This window comes from Mus pahari, chromosome 10, assembly GCF_900095145.1.
Source record: "Mus pahari chromosome 10, PAHARI_EIJ_v1.1, whole genome shotgun sequence".
NCBI classification, from domain to species: domain Eukaryota; kingdom Metazoa; phylum Chordata; class Mammalia; order Rodentia; family Muridae; genus Mus; species Mus pahari.
In genome coordinates this window covers 65,421,157-65,428,814 of record NC_034599.1, presented here as the reverse complement: position 1 = coordinate 65,428,814, position 7,658 = coordinate 65,421,157, and positions in this window count along the sequence as shown.

The following is a 7,658-nucleotide window of genomic DNA, read 5'->3' as shown; positions in this document are numbered from 1 at the left end:
AGAGAGAGAGAGAGAGAGAGAGAGAGACAGAGACAGAGAGAGAGACAGAGAGAGAGACAGAGAGAGAGAGACAGAGAGAGAGAGACAGAGAATGAGTTAGTTTAATGTACCACCATCAAACTCACCAGTGATCTTAAAAACAGAAGACAACAGGCTTCGGGTAAAATAAAGCACCTATGTTGGCAATAGACAAGTAATTAAAAGATGTCCTGTAGGGTGTTCACCTTGCAGAAGATAAAATAATCTTGCATGAAAGAAAGGTGAGTCAGTGAGGTGGCTCACTGAGCAAAAGGTCCTTGCCATGGAAGCCTGGTGACCTGAGTTCCATCCCTGGAACCTACATAAAGGTGGAAAGAGAGAACTGACACCCACAAAGAAGTCCTTTGGTCCACGTGCCCAGTGTGGCAATGCTCTACTCTCCCATTGTGCACACATACAATAAACAATTTTATTTGTTCATTAATTTGTTTGTTTATTATTTTAGACAGGGTCTTGCTATATAGTCCTAAGTGACTTGAAACCCACTATGTTGACTTGGCTGCTCTCAAAATCACAGTGACCTGCTTGCCTCTGCCACCCGAGTGTTGAGAATAAAGCAGGTATCACTATACCTGGCTATAATCATTTAAAAAAAAAATAGAAGCAAACCAAAAAGAAACAGAGATGTGGAAAGCAATGGAGCTCAAACAAATTATTAAAGCTAAACCCATAGCCTAATCCTATAATCTTATCCACTGAGGAAACTGGGGCAGAAGAATGGCAAATTCAAAATGTCCTGGGTTATACAAGGCTGAAGCCAGCCTGGCTAATTTAATGAGTCTTTGTGTCAAAAAGGAAGGAGGGTGGAGGGGAAGAATGAATACAAATAGATATAAATCTTATTGATTATGAAAACAGGTTTATGCAAAGCAGTATACTGTGAGAGGTAAAAGTTATAGAATTATAGTACATGGTAGAAGTGGGTATGTTAGGGATATATATATATATATATATATATATATATATATACATATACATACACATACACATTCACATACACATACATATACCAGGACACTAAAGGTATCAATACCAGGGCTATTTTTTTAAAGATTTATTTATTTATTATAGATAAGTACACTGTAGCTGTCTTCAGACACTCTAGAAGAGGGCGTCAGATCTCATTACGGATGGTTGTGAGCCACTATGTGGTTGCTGGGATTTGAACTCAGGACCTTTGGAACAGCAGTCGGTGCTCTTACTCACTGAGCCATTTCACTAGCCCCAGGGTTTTTTTTTTTAAGATTTATTTTATTTTATGTATAAGAGTGTTTGCCTGCACCTATGTATGTACATCACATGCATGTCTGAGGATGTCAGAGAAGGGTCTCAAGTGTGTGTGCTAAGAATTGAACCTGGATCTTAACTGCTGAACCATTTTTCTAGTCCCACATTATCAGGTTTTGATTTTTGTTTTTAAATTCAGGGTACGGTTTCTCTGTATGACACCTGACTGTCCTGAGACTCACTCTCTAGATAAGGCTGGCCTTGCACTCACAGAGATCCACCTGCCTCTACCTCCAGAGGGCTAGGATTAAAGATGTATATCACTACCACTCAGGAGGGGCAGGTTCTGATTTTTGCTTCTTTTTTCTTTCTTTCTTTCTTTCTTTCTTTCTTTCTTTCTTTCTTTCTTTCTTTCTTTCTTTCTTTTTCAAGACAGGGTTTCTCTGTGTAGCCCTGGCTATCCTGGAACCAGCTCTGTAGACCAGGCTGGCCTCAAACTCACAGAGATCTGCCTGTCCCTGCCCATACTCCTGCCTCGTCCCTCCCTCCCTCTGTGTTGGCATTAAAGGGTGTGCCACCACTGCCCAGCATGTTTTGCATTTTTAAAAAAGGACTGTGATACTTTCTAAGGTACCCACCAAGAAAAGAACCCTCCCCCACAAAAATATAAATAAATAAGCCCAGTGTGACCACAATATATACCACTTCATGCCTCCTCACATGGGTGCCTATTATCAAAAAGACAAGCTGCAAAGCCAGCTAGCTGGGAGGCTGATGTAGGAGGGACACGTGAGCCCACAGGCTCAAGGCCAGTGTAGAAAACACAGCGAGAGGCTGTCTCTAAAGCCAAACAAAACCAAAGAGGACCAGAACAAGTGTTGGTGTGGAGACACTGTATCACTCTTAATATTGTTTGTTGGGATGTACAATTGTGTCGCTTCCATGAGAGACAGTCTGACACTTCCTCACACTTAATCACAGAGTGCCCATTTGACCCAGCAAATCCCCCTCCTAGGTATGTATGTAGCCTAAAGACCAAGAGCAAGGATTCAGACACCTGTACACAAATGCTTACAGCAGCATTGTCTGCAGTGGACAGAGGGTCTCCCAGTGGATAACTGAGTCATTTTAGAATCTAGAACTCTTCTGTAGTTCTGGGAATTTAATATTTTTCTCAATATTTCTTCTTCTACCTTCTCCTCTTAAGAAACCCCTATGAAGCCTGACGGAGGTGGTGAATGCCTTTGATCTCAGCACTTGGGAGGTGGAGGCAGGGGGATCTCTGAGTTTGAGGTTAGTCAGGTCTACAGAGTGAGTTCCAGGACAGCCAGAGCTATACAGGAAAACACTGTCTCAAAACAAACAAGCAACAAAAAAGAAAAATAAAAAACCCTTATAAGAAACCTTTATCTATTATAGCTGATATGTATCATATATAATATATATATCATGTATATGATACATATATAGTATATTATATGTTATATATACATATATGTGTGCTCTAGGCTGCACCCTTTCCTTTTCTTTCATGTTGGTATTCTTTTTTTTCTTTACATCTCGAAAGATTTTCTTGCTTTTATCTTTCAGTCCTTCTACTGAATTTTAATCTCTGAAATCATAATTTCAGTTTCCAAGCATTCTTCTGTGATTTCTTCATGACCTTTGGTCCCTGTCATAAGTCTGCAGTGTTGGGCAATAGACATGACTCATCGGCTAAGAGCCCCTGACTGCTCTTCTACAAGACCCAGGTTTAAGTCCCAGCACTTACAATGGGCTATCACTCCAGTTCCAGAGGATCCAGTGGCCTTTTCTGGCCTCTGTGTATACTGTGCACGTGTGCTCCACAGACATACATTCAGGAAAAATACTAATACCCGTGATTTTTTTTTTAAGCTTCAAAAACCTTTTGAAGACTGCTGCATTCTAAATCTCTGAGTCTGTTCCAGAACTTCAGACATTTTCCCCTCTACTTGTTGAGTTACCTCGGCCATCTCAGTCACTCGAAAATATTCACCCACGTCTCATTCACGCTCAGCTTCTCCGAAAACCGGCCTTTCTTTGCTGTCAACAAATATTTACACATGTTGTAGTTTAAAAACCAAAGTGCTAGGCAGGCAGGTGTGGGCAGGTTAGGCCCCTGAGCATTAGAGTGTAAGGTATTCGTTAGTCACAGCTTGTCCCACCAGCTGTTCTGCCTCTCCACAATGAGTTTAATTGGTTTCTCTACTCAACGCCCTGCCCCTGTTCCGAGCCAGTATTTAAAGGCCTAGGTACCATAATCTTTACCTGTGGTGAAGAGACAAGTGGAGAGGCCTGTCCTTGCCACACAGAGACCGAGAATTACTCCCTTCCTCTATCTACCCTTCCTGTCTTGTACTTTTGTCTGGCTTGCTTTTGCCCTGAGTCCCTGTCCTCTCAGATCTAGAAGACATAAGCCACCAGCCTGCTCTGGTAGAAGTCTATGCTGGTGCCTCTCCCAAAGTACTCCAGTACCTGGTTACCTGATTCCTCTTCCAGACATTTGATGGAAGGACTGACATAATGATGGCCTGCTCCCATAGCTTGTGATAGGTTTGTACCTTTTTAATTCCTTTGCTAGTCATCAGAGAGGTGTTGGCGATGATAAACACGCATAGGCAGCCTTTTTATCTTTGACTGGAAGGAAAGATTAAGTTAAATCACATAATATTTGCTGTATAAAGATCCTTTTAAATGTACATTAAAAAAATTTTTTTTCCACAGGGGAAACCACACCACGCATGTGGAGGAGGTCACAGACAGCTTTTAGGGATTGGTTCTCTTTGTCTGCCACGTGGGTCCAGAGGCTTGAACTCGGGTCATCAGTTTTTGTGTTAAACACCTTTATCTACAGTCATCTCACAGGCCCTCGCATGTACATTTATGAGAAAACAGATATTGCACATTCTTCAAAATGACCTGGGTGTGGAGTTGCTTCGGTAACAATGATTCAGTAGGTGGCACCATTTCCCAGTTCAACACTATCCCACATTGGAGATGTTCTTACCTGTGTACCTGAAACAAATAGGTTTCAGAGTTTGACATCAGCTGCATTAACCAATTGACTAAACCTCAACTAAAATCTCTAAATCGTTTCAAGTTTCTGAGGCATTAGCAAAATGGTGACTTACGCTCTGTGGGCTGGCCATACTGGTCACTGATACAGCATTCCCAAGCCTGCAGTAAGATCCTGTGTTTGAGTCCCCCCAGCATCTCAAAACATATTACCAGCAGCACTCAGTGCCAGAGCCATGCAGATTCAAGCTGTTAAGTAGTTCTTATATCCCCACTGAGGCAATATGGGGTGATGACTAGATGGTTAAGAGTGCTTCTTCTCTTGAAGAGATTCTGAATTCAATTTCTAGCATCTAATGGGGCCGTTCACAGCCACCTGTTACTCCAGCTCCAGGGGCATCTGACGTCTCTGACCTCCACGAGCATCTGCACACACACAGATCCTTTTAAAAATGCTCCCCCCTTTCGTACATAGGCATTTCATTTCACTGTCCTTTCTTCTGTGTGCTAATCTTTACAGGAAATACACTCTTGGGTTCTATCTTCCCAAGTCAGTCAAGATGTCCTTTACACAGTTAAATCAATACTAAGGCAGTAACTTCTAATGTTTTTGAAAAATTTTACCTGGCCTATGAAAAATAATAGAAAGATTTATAGGAACATCTTTGCTTTCTGTGTTGAATTTACCAAAAACTTTAACTAGTATGTAAATCACATGTAAAATTATAATCGTCTCAGGGTTCATATAAACCAGACTAGTGAGTGTAAAATGTTAGAACTCTGAAGGCCTTTGCTGTGTATGGAGCCTTGCTTTTCAGTCACCAGAAACTTTCTCTTTCTTCCCCCTAGCAGAGGTGAATACTTTAGAAATTTGTGGATTTCAGAAACAGCACTGCAGAGCTTGGAAAAACGACAGAAAGCTACCCAAAGTCAAAGTTCAGAGCTGAGCTTGTGTGACCTTGGCCTGACTGCAGGGAAAGTCATGTGATTAGCATAGTCCACCACCTCTGAAAATGGCTTTTAGTCAGCTGAGACTCTCAGTCATAATTCTCACCAGGGGTGTGGCAAGGGCTTTCTCTCATCTTTCCACAGCTTTACTTAAAAATGCTTTCCTGGAGCCAGCTGGCCTCACGTGTGCCCAGAACTTGGCTTAATACCCAGAAATATCTGGGGCTGCATGAACTTTCAAATGCTTATCTTTAAAGTTCCAGGCTGGGCAGGCAGTGTGGGAGGGCACTTTTGAGACAGGGTCTAGTGTCACTAGGCAGTCCAGGCTGGCCTTGGTCAGGATCTTCCAGTCCCTACATGCTGACTGCTGGAATCACAAGTGTGTGCCACCAAGTGTGACTAAAATTCCAGGTATTCTTTATCACTTTGTTAGACCACAGTTTGTGACAGTTTTTCAGATACTGAGCCGTGCCGAATGAATTATTCATTTTGAATAATGATTCAAAATATCATTTTTCAAAAAGATTTTATTTATTTTACATATGTGAGTACACTGTAGCTGTCTTTAGACACATCAAGAGGGCATCAGACCCCATTACAGATTGTTGTGAGCCATCATGTGGTTGCTGGGAATTGAACTCAGGTCCTCTGGAAGAGCAGTAAGTGCTCCTAACCTTTGAGCCATCTCTCCAGTCCAACTAAAAATATCTTAAAGCAGCTGGGCAGTGGTGGCGCACGCCTTTAATCCCAGCACTTGGGAGGCAGAGGCAGGCAGATTTCTGAGTTTGGGGCCAGCCTGGTCTACAGAGTGAGTTCCAGGAGGGCTACACAGAGAATCCCTGTCTTGAAAAACCAAAGTATATATAAATATATACATACATATATGTATATGTATATATATCCCTTAAAATCATATATATATATATACATATATATATATATATGGTTATATTCAATGTAATTAGAGAAACTTAAAGAATCATAAATATCCCTAAAAATTTTCTTTTGAGCTGGCTGTGGTGGTGTGGGCCTTTAACCCTAGTGCTTGGTAGACAGAGGCAGGTGCATCTTTGTGAGTTTAAGGTCAGTCTGGTCAACATAATGAGTTCTAGGACAGCCAGAGCTACATAATAGAGAGACTCTGTCTCGACAAAACAAAACAAAACAAAAATTATCTTTTGAGGTTATCATTATACCAAGTAGCTCTCAATGCCATTTACTAGCAGAAAATGAAAGCATACTGACTACCTTTGTCTCTTTCCCTTTATATATACAATAAAAACCACGTAGTCGTACTACTTGAGCTCCATGGTCTCTGTAATCAAGTAACCTAAAAATCTCATAAACAGAGGTAAAGAGCTCAGTTAGTAGAGTGCTTGCCATGCATGTATGAGGCCCTGAGTTCAATCTCACAGCACCCATATAGAAAGCCAGGTGTGCTAGCACTGCCTATAATCCCAGTGTAGGGAAGACAGAGACAAGAAGATCCTGGGGCTCACTGGGAGCCAGCCTAGCCTAATTGGTGAACCCCAGGATCCATAAAAGACCAAATTTATAAAACAACATGGTTGGTTACTCCAGGGTTGGGCTCTGGCCTCCATGAGCCCCTATACGCACGTGTACCCATCTACATGCATACTTGCATGTACACACAGAAGAACTGGGCCACATTAGCTAAACTTGAAGTCATGGGGTCTATTGTGTTCTTTTCAGCTTCAATTCCTACTGCCCCCATAAGGAATAAATGTCGTGAGTCATTGAGTGTTCTCAGTAGCTTTTTTGAGATCGTTCTCATCCTGTCCAAAGATTTCACAGGGAAAGTGGCTCTGTAAATACTCTTGACAATCTCCCAAGATCGCTCCATATCATTGCCTTGCCTCACTAAGGTTTGCTTCACTGTCTTCATTACAAATCTGACCACATCTTTGGTTCATCTCAGTTGTAAAGCTTATTCAGTTGTAAAGTATGTAGTGGACAGTGGGCACCCCACTTTTTTTTCTGGTTTTTCTTCGTTTACTGAAACTATTACTTCCAGTGATTTTGTATTTCCATATTTACTTTTATTAAACTTTAATACTTATCTGTGTCTGGGTTCACTACTCTCATGTACGTCTAAATACCATGTGTGTGCTTGTTCTTCTCCACAGAGGCCAGAAGACAGCATCAGATCCTATGGAGTTACATATGGTTGTGAGCCACCATGTGGGTGCTGGGAATTGAACCCAGGTCTTCTGGAAAAGCAACAAGTGCTCTTAAACACTGGGCTCTAGAGCCATGGGGTTTTTTTTATTAATACTTTTAAATTATTATTTTTACATTTATTCTGGGGAGACATTCACATGTGGAGATCAGAGAACAGCCTTCAGGAGCATCTGTCCTGTCCCGCGCTACCTTCCCGCCAGCAAGAA